The sequence below is a fragment of the Taudactylus pleione genome, unplaced genomic scaffold, assembly GCF_031769625.1.
Source record: "Taudactylus pleione unplaced genomic scaffold, aTauple2 ptg000507l, whole genome shotgun sequence".
In the NCBI taxonomy this organism is placed as follows: Eukaryota; Metazoa; Chordata; class Amphibia; order Anura; family Myobatrachidae; genus Taudactylus; species Taudactylus pleione.
The window spans coordinates 1,408,666-1,430,461 of NW_028284909.1; positions in this window are offsets into that span (position 1 = coordinate 1,408,666).

Here is a 21,796-nt window from a genome sequence, read left to right on the forward strand (position 1 = left end):
CATGGCGTGATTGGCAGCCTTACAGTGTTGAGCACCCTCGGGAGGGTGAGTCTTCCTGGGATTTGCTGTTAGCGTTTGTTTGGGGACATTACCGGCAAGGCCGGTCCAAGGCTTCCATGGCCTCAGCACTGGCAGGCATCTTTTTTTTTTTTTTTCTCCCAAGTTGAAGGGTCTTCTTGACCCCACTAAGTAATTTATGCTTTCCAAGGCCCTGAAGGGATGGGCTAAATAGTTCCCTCTTAGTGCAGATTCCCGCAGGCCTATTGATTTGCATCTGCTAAAGGATTTGCTGCCGGTTATGGACAAGGTAGCTTCCGATGTTTTGGAAGCTTCTCTTTTCCGTCTTGCTTTTGTTGTCGTGTTTTAAGTGTGTGAATTTGTTGCATCCAGCAAGTCATCACTTCTTTCTGGATTGCTATTGAAGGACATAGATTTTAGGGACGCTGCTGTGTTGTGTAAGCTCCGTTTTTCCAAGACTGATCAGTTGGGTAAGGGCAGATGGATTACGCTACCCCGTCAGGTGCATCCCTTAGTTTGCCCTGTGCGACTTGCCTCAGCTTACATGGGCCTTTGACCGTTGGGTGGGGCTCAATGGCTGGTACATGCTAATTTAACCCCCCTCTCTAAATTCCAGTTTACTGCTATGCTTAAGCGGGACTTGCTGATTTGGGTTTAGATGTTATGGGACTCATTCCTTTCGCATTGGTGCTGCTACCAGCGCAGCCAACGTGGGGCCTCCCTCGCTGATATTCAGGGTGTAGAGCGTTGGAAATCCTCTGCTGATAAGTCTTACGTTCGCTGTGATAAACTTTAGTGGTGCTCCGAAAGCGTTGCTTACCTGCCAATTCTTGAATGACTAGAATTCTAAAAAATTGGGGGTGTGAAGGGAATTTTAAAATTTTTCCTCCCGGGGACCTACATCTGGCCCACTTTGGTTCACGGGTAGGTTTTTTTTTAGTTTTTCTTCTTCACTCGGGTTACCTATTTCCCCCTTGCCTCCTTGCTAGTTAGTTGCCATGTTTTTATGTTATGTATTTTGGTTGTGGCTTGGTTTTGGCGTGGTGCTCATCTTTAGGGTTTGTTTTTCCTTAAAGCTGAAGATGCCAAAGACAGCACGGTGTGGTTTCTGGGCCACTCATAAATTTTTTGGGCTGAGAAGCATGGTTTGGCACGGCGTGCTAGTTTGCTTCTTGGTGGTCGGCAGGTGCGATGGATAGGTGTGCGTGGTTTGCGATGTGATGCTTTGATGGATTTGCTGGTTTCGTCTGCGGGCCAGTGGGGCGTTCCTGATTGGCTGGTGTTGCATGTCGGAGGTAATGACTTGGTCCAGTTGAAAGGTATGGAGTTGATTGTGAGATTGCGTGAAATCTTGGATGCTGTTCGCCTGCGGTGGCCGAATGTGCGTTTGGTATGGTTGGAGATAGTCCCACGTTTGGTTTGGCGAGGTGCTCGTAAGCACAGGGCTCTGGACAAGGCTAGAGAGAAGGTAAATGTTGCAGTTTCCAGGAATGTGTCTTCTATGGGTGGCTTGGTGGTGAGGCATGGCTTTTTGGGTTCAGATCCTTCCAGATATTTTAGACCAGATTGGGTTCACCTTAATGCTCTCGGTTTGGTCCTTTTTCTTAAGGATTTGTTCTCTTTTCTTGATTAGGTTCTTTTTCTTTCTTTTTTGGGTGGCGAAGCCAGTTTCCCCTAAGGAACTGGCTTTGGCGGGAGACCGCTGCATCTCTGGCTTTATTGTGGCACAAGAAAGCGTTGTGAGAGCGCTTGCCCTCTATTTACATGGCCTGTTTTTGCGGGGGGGACCCGAGCGTTTCATGTGCGAATCGCTCGGACTGTGCCTGTGAGGGAAGCGAGTCCTTCCCATCGTAAGTGTGTCTATAGGGGGGATGTTTCAGTCGTTCCCTGAGTGCTTCAGAGATAGAAGCTAGAACAGGGGGCCTGATTCAGAGCTGCTCGTAAGCGGCCGCTCGTTCGCTCCGAGCGATGTTCGCACAACTGAGCATGCGTATGGGTTGTAATACGCATGCGCGAACCAGTCATTGCGGTCGGAAATCGTGTGCACGCAAAATAGCGAATGCCTGCTAATTTGAGTGACAGAATAAGGCGTTTGTGGGTGGTAACAGGGGAAGGTGCTTGAAAACGGGGAGTGGAGATCCGAACGCAGGCGTGCCAAACGGTCAAAATGGGTGTTTTAAGGGTGTGCAGAATTAACAAAGCAGGGTCATCGACCACGTCACTTGGTTGTCTTTTAGCCTGAACTGCTCGCATGATTGCGGTAGGAAAATCCAACCACAAGCACTGCGAGCAGTTCAGACGCCTTTCGATGTACTCGATTAATCTAATAAATAGCGGAGATGACGTAGGATGCGAGCGGCTAGGGGGCGTTTTTAAAAAAATAGCGAGCGCATGTTTCGTTCGCTCGTTCAGACATAGAGGCGTCAACAGACCGCAAAGAGCGAGCGCTCTATTTAAATATCCGGCCCCTTTTTCTGAACGAGCGAGCGCAAATAGCGTCCGGCTCTGAATCAGGCCTAGAGTTGCAGCGTCTCCTGGCCACCTCAGTTAGGTTAATCTTTCAATTATAAATAAAAAGCTGTGACCTTTTTAGCCAAACTGTTACAGGTCCTTGTCTTTATTTATTAGTGTAACGTAAGATAAGTATATAAGGTGTTTTTTTTATTTAAATAGCAATAAACCAATGGATCTCTTACATTGTTTGTATATCACTTTTAGTAGAGTAGGTGTCTCCAGCAAGTAACTCTAGCTAGCAGGGCCATCAGGGGAAGCCTGAGGTGAAACTGAATGTTGACTAGAGTCAGATCTAGATAGGTGTCGGAGCAGGGACGTAACTAGATATTTGAAGGCCCCATAGCAAAAGTTTGTAATGGCCCCTATGTACCACCCAATGGTGAAAAATATATATAACACAAGTAACTTTGACAAGGAAGATGGGCCCCCCCACAACTCTGGGCCCCATAGAAGTATACCGTGTTGAGTGCTTTTTTTCCCCCTCTTGTAGCGTTTCTGTTCATGGGTTATATATATATATATATATATATATATATATATATAACAAATACAGGTAGAGCAGGTAAGGCAATCCAAATATGAGAACCAGGTGGACAGTTAAAATTGCAACCTCAGAACATCATATGTCACATGAGCACCAATAGAAAAGACAGAGTAGTAACAGAGCTTGGAACAAAAAACTGACCAGCTAGTATAGCACATCTGTAAACACTAATGTAGTAATACAGAAAGTCCACTGTGTGGCAGTGTCACCCTATGAGTTGCAAAAATTGGTAGTGCGAATGGGTTCCTGTTCAACTTGGATGATGCAGTACTAATAAAATAGAGTGAAAAAATAGAGACTAAGTTATACAGAGCAGAGTCCACCGACACATAAAACACCCTAAAAAACAAACCTAAATCTTAGGGATGCCGAAGTGTCCGCATGAATGGTAGATATAATGGCTGCAATAGCTTGGACCGGTAGCATTATTAAGTACTAGCTGAAGTACTAGCATTATTAAGTAGCAGCATTGACCAGTTTAAATCTTCAAGTTATTAAGGCCGGGGATGTACTAAGGTTGCGGTGTACATACCGCCAGTCACCGCAACCTTACTAATCGCATATATACTAAAATATGCAATTAGTATCACAAAGGACAGCTCTTGCTATAAGAAATGCCCTTTGCGAAGCAGCCGATGCCAGGTGAGGGGGTTTCCATGGGACTCCGCCCCTCCGAGCTCTGGGAACTTCCTGCTGGTGGCCTGTGCAGGAAGTCCTGGGCTCCTCCACCCTGCACCCGGAAGAAGATTAGGAGGCGGAGGACCCAGGAGGAGCACGCTAGAGTAGTGCGGCCGGTGCCATGGCACAGGGCACCATAGGGCAGGGGGTGCTGTTTGGGCCTGTCAAATTTCTGTTTATTATCATTCTCACTTGTAGTTTCCTCTTATTTCATCCCCAGCATCTCTTGGCCTCCCCTATCCCTTCCCTGGCCCTTCCCCATGAGGCAATTCCCCTTTTTTGGGTGCATTATGTCCCTTTGAAAAATGAGGGGGGTGCCAATGCTCTTTCTGGCACAGGGCACCAAAAAGTCTAGTTATGGCTCTGGGAGCACGGCCAGCGACCAGAAAAGTAAGGTGAGTGGGGGCCAGTGCTGGTCGACTGCATGGTGGTGAAGCGTCGGGTGCAGGATGCGGTAAGAAGCCCATAGGCTTCTATAGGGTAACGCCAGGTTTTTCTGGCGTTACCCTCTGCACCGATAAAAGGGCGGCCGGGGCTTAGTACATATGGAAAACCCGGTTTTCAGGGTTTTTGCCGCTTTTTCTCTTTAGTACATCCCGGCCTATGTTTTATTATGTGATGTCATTCAAATCCATCCAGAGGAAGGCCCAGAACAGGCTCCGTGGGTCAAAGTTCTCCCCAGTGCACTCCACCGTGAGTTCCGACTGGAACCCCAACCACTCCATTAGGCATCCCAGACCAATTGCCACCCCTCTGTGAAGTTTTCATCCAAAACCATACAATGGAATGCCCAGAACAGACTCCCCTTAAAGCAATTTATTAAATCACCTCACCTAGAATATAATACAGAGAATATGTTCCAAAATACATATAAAAAATGACAGTAAATAATACATGTAGCAAAGTATAAATGTCTCAAAAAGAAAGTGACTGAGGATCATTTTATATATAAAACATTGAAATACATAATAGCAACTAAACAGATGGAAACTAAAGGAGAGGGGAGGGGAGGTCTGAGGGGATGATGCAGCTGATGCGATGTCCAGGTTAGAGCTCTGCAGCTTTACCATTACAGAGCAGCAATGTTCTTTAGCTAGTCTGGTGATTGGACTAAAGGGATACACACTACTTCGTTGAACAAGTTCCCCAAACAGTCTAATTGCATGAAGCAGGATGACCTGGTGCTCATTATACAGATACCCTGTGATGTGGCTGAGGATTTCTGCATATTTGTACCAAGTCTTCATTTTGTGCAATTGAACAACAGTCACTAAAGTTTTCAGGACCTTGGGAACCATTGTCTGATATTTCTCCTTTATCTCTGGCAGAAGTGTCTGTATAAAGGCGTCCCTGAACTTCTTACCCTCATTTCGAAAGGCCCATGTGAAGTTTTCAATGCACTGTAAGACTTCCAGGCAAGTATCATTATCAAGGCCAGACATCATGTGTAACATGTCAGTAAGGACTGCTTTATGTAGGTCTCCATGTACATATTCAACATAGGTCATGAGAGCTGCAGAAATGGTGGCACATGTTTGTTTGCTGTGTAAATGATGAGAGTCACATAGTGGCCTAAGAAGACACAATTTCTCTCCAGTCCCCGGTCTGGACAATACGTCTAACAAAGCTGTCAGCACTTTCATATTTGTTATACACACTGTCAGTTAGATCTTTCTCATATATTGCTCCATCTCCAACAGGGACTGTTGTTACCTGGGGTCCCTGCAGGTGGCCAGCCAGTAAGGACGTCACTTGGCCTATGGTGGTTGTGATTGTTTCTTCCACCTCAGCACAATCCCGGTTTTGTATTTGCCACTTGGTGAGCATAGCGCAGGCTTCTGTAAACAATAGTTTGATATTAGGCTCTTGCACAGCATTACTTCCAAAGGCCACAGCAGCGTTATTAATGATCACAGATAGAATCCTTTGGGTGCTGGGATGAGCTACAAGTTCCATATCTGAGCTAACACATATACCCTGTGACAGAAGGGCATGGTGGTATAAGTCATTATAGCGGCCAGCGTGGTAAATACAGATAGTGGGCGGCGGTTCCAGCTGACCTGAAAAGTAGTAAAAGCTCCACGACAGTGGTCTCCATGTAATCCCTGGGATCTGTAGTGCACCACGTGGACCCCTGTCACTGATTATGTAGTCATGGCTGTACAGCTGCAGCATATTTCATCCAACATGCTGGGACTTGTGGTTCCACAGCAAGTGGGTGGTGGAGTCACTCGTTGTGTACCTTGCCTGGCCTGTGCCTCTGCCTCTGCGGCTGGTCTCCTCCTCCCACTCTCCAGACACTTGCTTCTGATTGGGCAGTTTTCTTCCCAGAGTGCTGTGTGGCCACAAAATCACTTTATTGACAGTGTGACACAACGCAGGCCGTGTGCAGGGGCCACCAGCTCCTCCAAGTCAGTGCCGGGATTTGGGAAGAGGAGGTGGAGCTGGCCTGTGATCGGAGGTGTCACCAGCCCCTGCTCTGCTTCCAGTTGCCGTGGCATTGCCTGACTGGCGCAGATCACCCACGTGTCCAGAGCTGCGCTATCAGATCCAGGCTGTTAGTAAACACTTTGACACCGTGGTGGTTGTGCGGGGGGCCCCACCCCCTCCCCTCCCTCATCGTCCAGTGCTTTTGCTTCTGACTGAGGGGTATATTTACTAAAGTGAGAGTTTTTAGAAGTGGAGATGTTGCCCATAGCAACCAATCAGGTTCTAGCTATTATCTCCTAGAAGGTGGCAGTTAGATGTTAAGTAGAATCTGATTGGTTGCTATGGGCAACATCTCCGCTTCTAAAAACTCTCACTTTAGTAAATATACCCCTGAGAGAGCAGCAGCAGCACAGTCTTTTGGCAGACAGACCTGGCCGCGGGTGGCATTGCCGGGTGGTGCCAGCGCCCCCCTCATTAGCTGGCACCCCTGGCGAGTGCAATCCTGGCCAATAGGCAGATAAGCCCCTGTAAATACGTAATAAATGCACTTATGTTTTCTCCGTGAACCAACTAGTATTTACCTGTTTGCTGTTTCATTCTTTATATACCCCTTTTTTAATTATTTTCATTAGAGAAGAACAGGCATTCTTCAATGGGGGCAGCCTCACGGCACTCTGCTCGGCCAGGGATACTGAAAAATGGGGCATGCCGCGAGGCCAGGCCCCCGTGAGTCACAACACGCCCCTGTGATGCAAGGCCACACCTCTTTTGCTGTAAGGTCATGTCCCTGATAAGGACACACCAAATGGTATTACAGCGTGCACGAGAGCTGAAAGTGGGCGTCTGTCCTTGCACGTTTGGTTGCAGGGATATATACAAGGGAAGGAGTTTGTAGGCCATTTGCATAAAATCACAGACGAGTGGCCGCCAAAAGACTCTGCTGCGTTCGCTTTTGTTTGTGACTCAGACTCAGACCCAAAGTGTCCCTAAACCACAGGTTCTCAAACTCGGTCCTCGGGACCCCAAACAGTGCATGTTTTCCAGGTCTCCTCACAGAATCACAATTAGCTCCACCTGTGGATCTTATAAAATGTGTCAGTGAGTAATGACTACACCTATGCATCTGCTGGGTGATCTGGAGAACGTGAACTGAGTGGGGTCCTGAGGACCGAGTTTGAGAACCAATGGCATTGCTAACGATATCTCTAGATTGGACTGCAAGTACAGATGACGGGATATCATTAACGACCCGCAGGAGCATGCGTCGTTCATCACATAGTGGCATACTCACTGGAGTATTTGAGCAATATATCGTTCAAATATGTTATCGTTCATATTGTTTCAAAAAGTTGTCCAGTGTGTATGAGGCTTTATACTTCTAAAAATATAGTCCGTTGTTATTGATCAGATGTCCACAAGGTGGCAGTTTAAGATCATCACTGTGATTGTGGATTCAGGGATTTTTTTCTTATACAGATGTGTCCTCATGCACCAAATATCCCCATTTGCTGTGCCATGGACTGTGCGACTTAGCTGTGACAAGTGTCTTTTTTTTTTTTTTCCCCCAAAAATGTTCTTCTCATTCACATTGCTAAAGTGACAAAACCACATTGCAAGGGTACACTGACCACTGGGCTGGCAGTACTTATGCCAGGCTTACAAAAATGGCAGCTGCTCAATCAATCTAGCAGTACTAATCAGGTGCATGAAAGGGAGGGGTCATACTAAGTAGAAAAAGGAGGGGGATTTAACCCCCTATTGTACCTCAGCACACTGAATAATACCTGCAACAATATATGAAGACTATATGGTCATAGAAATTCAGAGATATTAGTTGCATGCATTTGTAAATACATGGGAGGCTGCTAGGCCACGTCACGGCTTCTCTGTTACCAGCAGTCCCTAACACTAAGGGGTTCATGTCCGGGGCGCAGTGCACCCCAAAAACATCCAGCCCAGGACCCCCCCAGGGTATCACACGAAAATGGAAAAAGAGTGACAGTGCAGTGTAAAGTATAGCTGTGTGTGAGTAATCATTAAGTGTGGAATGAGAGGTTCAAATATATGTGAAAAAATACATGAATAATAAACAAACATAAAAGGTGATGTGAAAAGCAACTATGTGCCTTTATCATGAGGCCTTATAATTGGTATATTTTACATTTGGGGTGAGCGTTTGGGCGTAGGGCCCCCGGGACTGGTCTGGCTGGGCCTCCTCAGGGCATCACCACTTAATACACATAGTTGCTTTTCACATCACCTTTCATGTTTGTTTATTATTCATGTATTTTTTCACATATATTTTAACCTCTCATTCCACACTTAATGATTACTCACACACAGCTATACTTTACACTGCACTGTCACTCTTTTTCCATTTTCGTGTGATGCCCTGGGGGGGTCCTGGGCTGGATGTTTTTGGGGTGCACTGCGCCCCGGACGTGAACCCCTTAGTGTTAGGGACTGCTGGTAACAGAGAAGCCGTGACGTGGCCCAGCAGCCTCCCATGTATTTGCAAATGCATGCAACTAATATCTCTGAATTTCTATGACCATATAGTCTTCATATATTGTTGCAGGTATTATTCAGTGTGCTGAGGTACAATAGGGGGTTAAATCCCCCTCCTTTTTCTACTTAGTATGACCCCTCCCTTTCATGCACCTGATTAGTACTGCTAGATTGATTGAGCAGCTGCCATTTTTGTTTGTTTGTTATGAGTTGCATGAAGGAGCCAGCATTAGTAGGGCATGCTGGTTCTAGTAGTGCTAGTTGGAGTTCCCAGGGGTGACTCCCAGGTAAGCTGGCTCTCAATTTGGATGCATTTATGTATGTGCCTTTATCATGAGGCCTAACATTTGACAAAATTATATATGTGCCTTTATCATGAGGCCTTATAATTGGTATATTTTACTTTTGGGGTGAGCGTTTGGGCGTAGGGCCCCCGGGACTGGTCTGGCTGGGCCTCCTCAGGGCATCACCACTTAATACACATAGTTGCTTTTCACATCACCTTTTATGTTTGTTTATTATTCATGTATTTTTTCACATATATTTTAACCTCTCATTCCACACTTAATGATTACTCACACACAGCTATACTTTACACTGCACTGTCACTCTTTTTCCATTTTCATGTGATGCCCTGGGGGGGTCCTGGGCTGGATGTTTTTGGGGTGCACTGCGCCCCGGACGTGAACCCCTTAGTGTTAGGGACTGCTGGTAACAGAGAAGCAGTGACGTGGCCCAGCAGCCTCCCATGTATTTGCAAATGCATGCAACTAATATCTCTGAATTTCTATGACCATATAGTCTGGGAGCCTCCCGAATATCGGATGCCGCTCCTGGTCCCCCGGAAAGGCAGGAAAGCCTCACCGGCTGTCGCCGACCCTCCCTACCCCCCCCCCCCAGAGTAAACTAGAAACCCTGCAGCGGGGGAGCCGGTGACGCGATTCGCACTGAATCGCGTCATCGTGGCCCCGTCCCCTGCTGTTATTTTCGGCATTGTGAAGAGGGGGCGGGGCCACAATGTCACGGCTCCGCCCCCAATGTGGCATCATTACCTGGACACGCCCCCCACTGTGCGCAGACAATCTGCTCCCTCCCGAAAGGAGGGGGCTGAATGTCCGCAAGTATGACTTATACTTCTGTGTGTGACCATGAGGGGTCCATTTCTGCAGAAACGTTTCACCGGTGACGTCATTTCGCCAGGTGAAAACTTATCCCCATATTCAATTCCAAAGACTTTTCGCCGGTGTGGAAAGTCATTGCATTGGAATAAGCAAAAAAGATTCTGAAAGCTGTCGAAAAAATAATGCAGAATTGGGGTTTCGGGGTGCAAACTTGCGGGAACCACCCTGCACTCTTGGGACAGGCCCCCAAAGGTAATCTGTGTCAAAAAAAGTTTAGAAAAACCTAAGAACACCCCAAAAAAGCACTTTCATTTTGGGGGCAAAAAAAAAAAAAACAAAGTTGGGGGACAAACTTAAAAACTAGCGAAATAGACTCCAGAGGGTCCCCAAGTTTGCCGCAGGTGTTTTTAAGATTGCAGATGTTTGCGGCAGGTGGATTTTTAAAAATTTTTAAAACGTCACATTAGCAACTTCAAAATATGCTAGTACCCATTTTCATGTACGCCAAATTTGCTGGGGTTAGTTATTTTGCTGGAAAAATATTGCTTAATGCCATTCTTCACCACGTATGCAAATACGCTAATAGCAAGCCATTGGAGAAACACCCCCCCCAGATTAGCTTTATTAGGGGTACTTGACCGCCCCTATAGTGATCCCCTATGTTAGTGCAGCTTTTCGGGGGGGTACAGAGTGTTTTCCCCATTTTTGACAGGTCTTTTCACCAGGTCTGAGGTCGCTGGGTTCCGTTTTCGCTGATTTCTAATTGAATATGGGGATAAGCGGTGACGCGCGTGATACTTTTTTGCATGGAAAACCAGTGATGATGGCAAAAAGTCCGTCATGCAAAAAGTCCAGGGCTTTTATGCGGCTAATTGAGTACGGGCCTAAGTGGCAAATTGGTTCAAAAGAGGTTCCAATAACAGCGGCAGCGGCCATTCTTCCTTCCACGTTCCATTCTGTTTAATCTGCAACTTTGTACACATTTTATAGCCCTTACTTTGCAACAAAAGTGGTAGCCTAGTGTCCCTGGTACACTGCGCCTGATACAGTTGTGGTACACTGCGCCAGATACAGTTGTGGACGCATTGTCGATATTTACGCTGTATGAGCTATTGTTAGCCATTGCGCATACGTGTAAGCCAGAATTGCGATTACACTCACACCGAGGATTCACTCACAAGGTGAGTGACAGTCAACGTTTGGGGGAGGTAATGGGGGGTGGATAGAAAAACGCAGGCGTATCAGACCGTTTGAACTCTGTTTTCTGGGCATCTATAAATTAGCCACTCTGTGAGTCTGGAGAGCCGCTATGTCTGCGGCATGTTAGATTTACGCAGAAGAAAGCGTGGCGTCTCTTATCACTGGACAGGGCGTGGCTCACTAGCATATTTTTGTAATTGCGAAATCATGAGAGATCGCAGTTGCGATGACATTTGCATCCACATCTGAATCAGGCTCACTGTGAGCGGCTTTGTATGCATCTATGATGTCACTAAAATAACAATTCCCTTCCTGTGGTGCAGGCATACTTGCCTACTCTCCCAGAAGTCCGTGGGAGGCTCCTGCTGTTTCGGGTAATCCCCATACACCCCCGGAACAGTAGGCACTTCTCTCCGTATCCTGCCCACTTCCTAGTGAAGTGGGTAGAATGAGTGGAATTTTCACAGAGATCGACGGTCCCCAAGTAGGGGGCGGAGCTTAATGACAGGATTCTACAATAATCACGTCATATGGCCCCGTCCCCTATTTAAATATGCGGTGTTCACAGCAATTAACTGCAATGGGGCGGGGCTTAATTACGTAAAAGTCCGCCCCCGCCCCCATCGCCGCCCACCAGATTCTCCTCCCCCGACTTCTGGGGTGGAAGAATAAAAAGTAGGCAAGTATGGGTGCAGGGTCTAAGTCGCGGCAAGCATCTCGCGCCATATGGTGAAAAGACGCTAGGGTATAGGACACATCTGTAATACTCATATTTCAAAATCTATTGTTTACTAAAACTTTATAAATAATTTTGCAAAACATTGTTTTATATTATTTTATTGTGCAAGTCCCCACATTCTTATTTTAAAAGAATTACTACATAGTACAATTAAAATAATTTAAAGGTTAAATCATTAATAAAAATTTGGAAACTGTGTAATGAATCTTAATTCACAGACATTGATCAGCACAATTTTACATGCCTGAATTACTTCTCCCTGCTTCTGTCATTTATCATCCTCCTAGTCCACCCCAGCAATTCCTTGAGCCTATATCTGCCTGCCTGCCTCATCTCTTATGCCCACCAATATATTTGGTGTTTCAACGGGATGTAGTGATATTGCTGGCGGATGGGATGCCAGCCGTCGATATATACCGACGCCGGAAACCCGTCGCACGACATAATGCTGATGCCGATATCTCAAATGAGATCGGGATACCGGCGTCGGAATCCCGAACCACCGGAATCTCTAACCTACTTGGCCAGGTAAGTATGTGCCTGTCCCAGGGGAAGGGGCAGGGGGGTTAGGTTTAGGCACCACCCGGGAGGAACTTACAGTTAGGCACCCCCCCCCCCTAGGGTTAGGCTGCAGGGAGGGGGTTAGGCACCACTAGGGGGGGTTAGGGCTAGGCACCTCCAGGGGACGTAGGTTTAAGGAATGGGGAAGGGGGTTAAGGTTAGGCACCACTGGGGGAAGGTTAGGCCCCCCCGCCCCTCAGGAGGTTATTGTTAGGCACCACAAAAGGAGGGTTGGGGGGGGACAGGGGAGAGATAGTGTACTTACCTTCCCTCGTCAGGATTTTTACTCCTCGTGCTTCTTCAGCCACCGGTATTTCATACCCATTCCGTTTCAACATCCCAATAACTTATCCACATTTTCCTTGTTCCTCCAAACTTCTCTCTGTAAACTCTCTTCCAAAGGATCAACAGTTCTGCTCATTATGATGGCTATTGCCTTAACTTTATTTTCATTTGAGTTTGTTCACTTTCTGATTTCTTTACCAATACGTGGCACCCGGTCATTACTTACCACTTCTAACGTCGGATGTCCCTGTGGCTCCCTCCTTGATACGGGCATCCCCACTGCAGAGTCTGATGCTGGCACCATCCCTCACTCCCTCTAGGGTTGGGCAGTAGGTTTAAACCCGTGGTCACATAACCACTGACATCAGGAGGTGGCACTTTCAAACAGGATGCCTACTTAAGCCTCACTCTGACCGCTACAAGCTGCCAGCGTGTTCGGCTCACAGCCTTGCTCCAGTATCCAGTGACCTATTATTTATCTGCTCTACTGTGTATAATCCCTGACTTGATCTTGACTCTTCTCCTGCATAACCCTTGTGGTTTGTCTGTGACTTCACCAGTGGGTGATCCTCGGCTTATTCCCGACAACCCTCTGCATTTATCCTTGTGGGTTATCTGTGACCTCTTTGTGAATGACCTTGGCTTGCCCTTGACTCTCCTCTGTAATATTTTCTGTGGCAAATCCATGATAAGAGCTGTCCTTTGCAAGAGAAGGACTTCCGGGTTTATGACCCAGAAGTCCCTCTGCGCATGTGCAACCTGCTGGAGGTGCTGGGAGGGAACCGCTTGGATCCCTTTCATCACAGCACTTGGGCTTCTATTGGATAATGCCATCTAAAGATGTTACCCATCCGGTCCAAGCTGCAGAAAGCTCTGCTTTCTGAAGCTTGGTGCATATCAGAAAGGTGGTCAAACCACCAAATCCGGCATTTTCGCTGGGGGTTGGACCGCCTCATTAATGGAAATAATCCGCCTGTTGGGTTGCAGACGTCTCCTCTGTGCTTGCTCACAACTAGCCTATCATACTAGGGAACTGGTTACGAAATGAGTGTGACTTCCCTATTAATGTCATGCTTGGGAAAATACCTCCTCTGGGTAGAGTATGTCCTCTATTCTTACTCTAGAGCAAGACAATGAGTATATTCAAGCAAACTTGAGACAAGGATTTATCCACAAGTCCCATTCTCCAGTGAGTCCAGGCTTCTTCTTTTGTTACAAAGAACGATAAGAGTCTAAGATCTTTTTATGACTACAGGGGACTTAATGCCATTACCGTTAAAGACAAGTTCCCCCTGCCTCTCATTTGAGAACTCTCTGATAGGTTCAAAGGAGTCCTATGGGGCTGCAAACAAAAAACAGTGAGTCCAGGGCTACTGTACGAGCTGCATATGGCTGACTCGTGGCTAATTGAATTGACCTCTAAATCTTTTGAAAACTGTGATAACTATCTTTTCACCAGCCAATAAGAGCTATTTAACCGGACAACACAGCAATAAACCCTACTCTTCAAGGTATCACAAATGGGTCAGAACTGTCTTATGTCCCTCACACCAAGTCTGTATCCAAATCCTTTACTATACATCTAAAAACTATCTCCAGTAATTGTATCCAATGGAGGCAGTGGCGGGCTGGGCTGGGGGGCATGGTGCCATCTGCCCCCCGGGCCGGTATAATTTCAGTGTTATGGGGCCGCCAGTTGCCTTATGTTCCATGCATGTCTGGCACCCAGGAGACATGCAGAGGATGCTCCCCGGCCACTCAGTTTGTGTAACAAGGATAATCAGTGCGGCCGTCCTTGAAGCCGTTTTAACAAACTAAGCAGTCTGGGAGCGTCCTCTGCATGTCTGTAGACCTCAGCGGGAGTTTGGGGCCGTTGCTTTATTTTATTATTCTTAAACGTGCCCTCTCTGCCCTGGCCAGCGCTGATCGGGAGCTGGCCCTCAGTGATGACAACTAGTGAGAGAGAGCTGGAGGGAGGCCCCGCCTCCAGCCCTCACTCTCCAGTCCCCTCAGCTCTGCCTCTGACGGTTGGTGGCTGGCTGCACGCCTGGGCTGGCTGGGCACAACTGAGCCTCTAGTCCTCTCTTCCAACCAAGCCAGCCTGACACGCCGCGACCCCTCCTCCCCCGCTCCTACAGAAAAGTGTGGCAGCGCTACCTCTTCCAGCAGCCGCAGCAGAGAGATGGAGACTAAGCAGGGGCTGCTCAGGATGCAGCTTGTGCAGTGCTGGAGAGCGTGTGCAGGACCAGGCATGTCGTCTACAGGAACAGCAGCAATCCCAGGTCAGTGCTCCCATTCCCCCAGCCCAGTGCCCACCCAGTGTCTTCCCCTTGTCCAGCCCAGTGTCCCTTATCATCTATAACTGATCCCCCAAATGCCAGTGTATCCCACCTAACCAGCCCAGTGTCTCCCCCCTTCCCAACAAGTCCACATCTCACCTAGGACCCCCAGCCATTCCAGTCATAGTGTCCACCTTTCTTCAGCCTTTTGTTCCCCCCATCGCACTGTCCCACACAGGGGCATTTCTAGAGAGGAGGGGGCCGTGTGCAGTCTCCGACACGGGCCCGCTCCTCTCTGCCTGGCAGCCGGCAGTGCACTGAGTTATAGACTCTGGGCACTAGAGTGCACCCAGAGTCTATAGAGTATGCGCAGGTCACCAGGAAAATGGCTGCGGCGGCCATTTTCCCTGTACTGCGCATGAGCAAACGACGGGAAAATGGCCGTGTTGGCCATTTTCCAGTCGTTTTTACAGCGCCGGACACCCGCACCGACGTGGGACTCCGGCGAGGTAAATCAAACTATGGGTGCAGGGTGAGCGGTGTGGGGCCCCCCTGGACCCAGGGGCCCGTGTGCCCTGCACACCCTGCACCCATTATAGATACGCCCCTGGTCCCACATCCAGCCCAGTGTCACCCTCATATATCGCTTCATTTCAATCTCCTTTATTGGAAAGCTTCCTCAAGGACTCTAAATAATTAATAAATAAGGGAGATTCAAACTTTGGCATTAAGATGACCTATTGTTTGCTGATATTGCACGATGATAATACTTCACAGGTTGATTTTTTTATTTTTTATTTTTTTGGGAGAAAGCCGGGGCCACTTGCTTGTGTTGCCCCCCAGGCTGAAAGATGCCAGCCAGCCCCTGAATTGAGGGTAGGAGAAGATCAACAGAGTCAAAATCAGGATGAATATGGATAAGTGACCCTCAGGGGGCGATTCTGTTCCTAGCGATGGCCGCAAATTGACTCCGGAATGGTCAGGTGAAAGCACCATGACCAGTAACTTGCACCCAATTAGACAAGATTGCCTATGGTAATGTGCGCAGCCTGATATCAAGACCTTGCTGTAGGTAGGTCATTGATAAAAAGATGACTTTCTATATAAATACAGATTTTATGACCCCAAAATAGCCATGATGCCCATTAATGATTCTATCACGTTGGCAGATGCCATCAGATGACTGATATTAACCTCTGTGTGCAGACCCCAGTGATGGCATAAGCTGCTTGCATGAGTGCCGATTGACAAGAGCTCCCTCAGTTTGTCCACACATAGGCTTTGCAGTGTTGTACGGTATGCCATCACTTGGCTAACTGGTTGCAAACAGTTTGTGTGCAATATAAGCTACTAACATATTTAAATGTGACCATTATTTGCAAATTACACTCCAAAGGGATTGTCACCACCTTGTTGCTATACAGTTAACGGCTGCTTATTGGCTTCCGGCTCCTCACACACTGACCAGCCCACATGGGAACTGTCAGGAGCCGGAGCCAATCAGCAGCTAACTGTAGAGCGGCTGCTGATTGGCTGATGGCTCCTGACAGTTCTCACTTTACAGTCGGGAGCCGGTTAGCGGTGTATGTAGTCACACACATACACCGCTAATGGTAAGTATATGGATCACGTACTGTTTGTTTTTTTGCAGAGACCACCCTGGATTCTACGGAGATCAGAGCAAGGATGGAGGTGAGTATACAATCTTTTTTGCAGGTTCATGCAAACGTATTTCTACTTGGAGAAGAGGACAGACCGGCTGGTACAGGTAAGTATGTGTCATTGATGTATGTGTGTATTAAACTTTTACTGTATACTGTGTGTGTGTGTGTGTACTGTCTTTATTTAACTATTTATTTTACAGTGGAGGTACGGGTGCTGGCTGCCTGCTGGCACTTGTAGTTCCACAAGTGCCAAATGGCAGGCATGCTGGCACCTGTAGTTCCACTCTAAAATACAATAGTTTACTTTGATTTTACACTTTATTACCTCTGTACCCACAGCCCAGGGGTGCGGAGAAGAGCCCCGGGCTTCAGACCAAGCCTGGCGTTTTCGGAGAGGGGGCACCCCTTTTTTAGGGGTCCCCACCTTCCCTGAGATCCCCGGCTTGGCCTGACCGGCTTGGGGTGAGAATGCCTTGGCCCTGGTGACCCGGTAATAGGGTCTCCTGGCTGTGGCATTACACCCCGGTTGGTTTGGGTCCGGTGCTGGTTTTAAATATAGGGGGACCCCTACGCAAGTTTTTCCCCCCTATATTTAAAACCAGGACTGGCCCTGCAGCCTAGTGCTGGTTCCTAAATTACAGTGGAACCCTACTCGTTTTGTTCCCCGTAATTTTAGGAACCAGGACTGGCTGACAAGTCTGGGGCTGGTTATGCTTTTGGAGGGGGGGGCACACTACATCATTTTGTTATTATATTTGAACCCGTTTATTTTACAGGCATAACACACAAGCAGCTTACACATATCATCTCACTGATATGTGCAGGCTGCTTGTTCGGGTGAGTTTGGCAGAGAGAAAACACTGTAATCTCAGGTAAGTAATCTCACCTAAACTCGCAACTAGGGGAAGAAATCTCGATCTACTTTAACATCGGAAAACTCACTTTCAGCTAAACTCACTTAGTAAATTTGTGAGTTGAAAAACGGAAAACTCACCCGAGTTTCCACGAAGTAAAGTGTTTAAAAAAAAAAAACTTGAACAAACTCGATTCTTAGTAAATTTACCCCTTAGGGCTCTATTTATCAACATTATTTTTACTAAAATAATGTGAAAAAGGGTGTTTTCACACCCTTTTCACATTATTTTAGTATCACCTATAGTTATTACGGGGCAATTGGCGTAGAATTCTTAAAATTCTACTCCAAGCCCTAAGTATCACTTATTTTTAGTAAAGCAGATCGCATTTCCCATAACTGTAATGGGAAATGTGATCTGACCATAGTTACTAAAAATAAATGTGAAAAAAAAATATCGGGGAAAGCCCTGTGATAATATCCAGGGTCTCCCCCGGTTACCGGACTCCTGGCCTGCTCTAACGGGGAGAGCAGAGCCGGGAGTCGGTCCCTGTAATCAGCTGTGTGGTCTAAACAGATCGCAAGCTGATTACTGTAAAAAAAAGAAAAAAAAAATAGTAAAAAAAAAATATTACTTACCTAACTCCAGGGACCGGTGATCGGGCCTCCGGTGATGACTCCCCTCCGGTCAGCTGGTCTCCCATAGTGCACTGCTGCCCGGTCATCAGGTGATCGGGCCCCAGTGCAGTATGGGAGATCACCTGACCGGAGGAATGGAGAACATCACCGGAGGCCTGGAGCATGCAGGTAAGTGTAATTAAGGGAGAGGGGGTGCCGGGGGGCGGTTCTTAGCGCCGGAGGGGGGGTTGCAGCGGCGACCGGTCGGCGCATGCGCGGGCACTTAATCACTCCTGAGCTCCGTCGCCGGCGTCCGCTCCTCGGCACTATGGGAGTGACGTTATGACGCCACTCCCATAGTACACTGTGGGACCCGGAAGACGGAGGGAGCTCCATCCTCCAGCTGCCGCCGGGGGTTTGAATAGGAGCCGGGCGCCTGCTGGTAACACACTCAGCGGGCGCCCGGCAAATGGAGGGTGCAGGGGGTGCGACCGCACCCCTTGCACCCTCCGTAGTTCGCCAATGGAGGTGGAGCGCCGATCAGCGGCGCTCCTCCATGCAGCTCTCGGGGACAATGGAGCCAGGTGCCCCCTTCAGGGCTGACGCCCGGCGGCAAATGACTCCATTGTCTACGGGAGTTACGCCACTGCCAATAATTCTGTACAATTGATGTGGACATGATATGACCAGGCGAGGAATACATTTGTAGGCTGTAATGCAGTCCATCCTGTGTCCTGGGTGGCTCTATTTCAGCTCCACTCTCTGATTTGAATAGATTACAGGCAGTGGCTGAACTACCACTGTGATAAGGCGTGTGACCCCCCCTCCCACATTCCGGCCAATTAGCTGATGCTTCACATAGAATTGCGGTAGTTCCACCACTGTATTAGATAACTGCATAGTGTCACTACTCTTCTTTCATATGGTAATTCTCAGGGGTCTATTCATCAAGCCATATTTTTCATTTTGCATGCTATTTTTAATATATTTATGTATGTCTTGTATTCATTAAAGGACTTAAAGCAGGATATATGACTAATATCTCCTGGATAAGTCAGTCTCTGTTCATTTCCACACTCCCCATATAGTAATATGGGAATGTCGAAATTACTGTATTCATCAAACACTGATGTTGTAAATGTTCGCCATCTCCAGATGGCGTTCAGCCCACGAAAGCACTCACAAGCTGCAGTTTAAACGGCAGTTTGTGGTGCAGTGGGATACACTTACCTGCTCTTCATCGCTCCCTCCTCACACTTCCGGGTCCGGATGAACTGTTCACGCCGCCGGTGCATGCTGCTACTGCCGGGAAGTGTCTCCCCTCTGTTCCCCTGTAGCACTTGTAAGTGCATCTTCAAATAACTGTTTACTGTAAACAATTAATTGAAGAAGCACTTACAAGTGCTACTGGGAATCAGAGGGGAGACGCTTCCCGGCAGCAGCAGCATGTTGTGGCTGGGACTCTGGGAGAAGTTAGTAAGGTTTAAAAAAAAAAAGGCCTGTAGCACCTTCTACCCTGCTGTCCCCGGCTTCTCTTGTAACTAGAGCGGGTCCGACAGCGGGGGTCTGCGCCAGTGGCTGCCGCACATCCGACAGCTGGGCAGACCCGGCCAGGGAGTGTGGGAAATTTGCGGAGGACCTAGGACGCAGGAGAGGGGTCCGGGTCGGAGCCACGCCACTGGGGGACATCTCTGCTGCGCGGGACACGGAGGATGGCAGTGCATTCAGGTAGGGAAAAGTATCTATTTCCCGAAAAGCTGTCATCGCAAAAATGACAGCTTTTCAGAATAGATAGTTATGGGGAGGAGGAATGATGAATTCCTCCGGTAATTAGGTAGAACTCCATGCGAGTTCTAAACCTAATTATCTCCAGAGAATTATGTGTGTTAATGAATAGGCCCCTCGGTATCACTTCTTATTCTGTATGTTTGTATAACAGTTCAACTTCCGCCTTCTTGTGTGTGTTGGATTTCACTTATGTTTCTCCATGCATGTTGAAGTGCACAGCACTGTGGAGCCTATTCATCATTACTAAATAATCGATGGAGGTAATTAGATTTAGAACTGGCATGGAGTTCTACCTAATTACCGGAGGAATTCATCATTCCTCCTTTCCATAACTATCTATTCCGAAATGCTGTCATTTTTGCGATGACAGTTTTTCAGGAAATAGATACTTTTCCCTGTCTACACCAACTTACCGCAGCTGTAATCAGTGCTGCGCATGCGCTGTTACGTTCACAAAAGCGGCACATGCGCAGCACTGCCTACAGCTGCGGTTGCTATGTGCTACTACTCCACTGGTTCACTTCTCCACACTTTTCACTGCTTGATAAATAGACCATGTATCAAAGCTGGGAGAGAGATAATATTGTGAAAGATAAAGTACCAACCAATCAGCTTCTAACTTACATTTTACAGTCTGTGTTTGAAAAATGACAGTTAGGAGCTGATTGGTTAATACTTTGGGCTCTATTTATCACAATCCGCATTAACATTGCAGTTGTGATGCAATCATAATGATTTAACTCACATTGCAAATTATGCTTTTTTCACAAGAATTTATTAAAATTGTGAAGCCGGGAGCTTGCGAATAAGTTGTGTCCCAGCGAATCCCCTCCGCATCCTTATCACTGTATTTTTCAGAAAAAGTACAGTTACAAGTGCACGCGCATGCGCTGACCGGCTGCTGCTACCACCCCACCCCCTTCCTTAATTGCACTTACCTCTGGTAATCGGGGCTCCGGTGATGTCCTCCGTGGCTTCGGTCAGCTGGTCTCCCATTCTGCATTGTGATCCAGACAGCTCAGTGCATGATGGAAGACCAGCTGACCGGAGCCCCGATCACCGGCCCTGGACTCAGGTAAGATTTTTTTTTTTTTTTTTTAAATATATATATAATTTTTTTTTTTAGCAGTGATCAGCTTGTAGTCTGTTTAGACCACACAGCTGGTTACTGGGGCCAGCTCCGGGCTCTGCTCTGTCCGTTAAAGCGGAGGAGGAGTCCGGTAACCGGGGGAGACCCTGGATAACGCCACCTCCAGATTGCGTTATTATCACAGGACTTTCCCCAGTATTTTTTCATAATTTATTTTTAGTAACTTGCAGACAGATCGCATTTCCCATTACAATTATGGAAAATGTGATCTGCTTACTAAAAATATGTGATAATTAGGGCTTGGAGGAGAATTTTACGAATTCTACTCCAATTGCCCTTTAGTAAATATTTTCGGGTAACCCCCCGCTTCCCCGAAAGAGTAGGCATATCTCCCGCATCCCACCCACTTCCTAGTGAAGTGGGTAGGATGGGGAGATTTTAGGACAAATTTGCGTGTCCGTATGCAGGGGTCAGTACTGCCCATTATAACACATTATGTCACACGCAGTAACGCCCATTATAACACATTATGTCACATGCAGTAAGGCCCTTTATAACACATTATGTCACACGCAGTAGCGCTGCATTGGTATCACAGCAGAGCTCTCACTGTCACACACTGCTCGGTATAGGCTGCCTGGGCTGCTTGTCACTGAGTCTCAGTGACAGGCAGCCTATACCGAGCAGTGTGTGAAGACAGGCACAGTGGGGTCGTGGGTCGGGAATAGGGGGTGGCGGCTGCAGCTAGCACCTGCTTCTGCAGGTGCCAAGGGCGGATTGGGATGGAAAATCAGCCCGGAATATTTCTGGTAGCAGCCTTAATGGGGGCAGGTCTGTTGAGGTGGCGGGGTCTGTGGAGGGAGGGCGGTATACAATAATATATTATATATCCCTATATTCCCTACC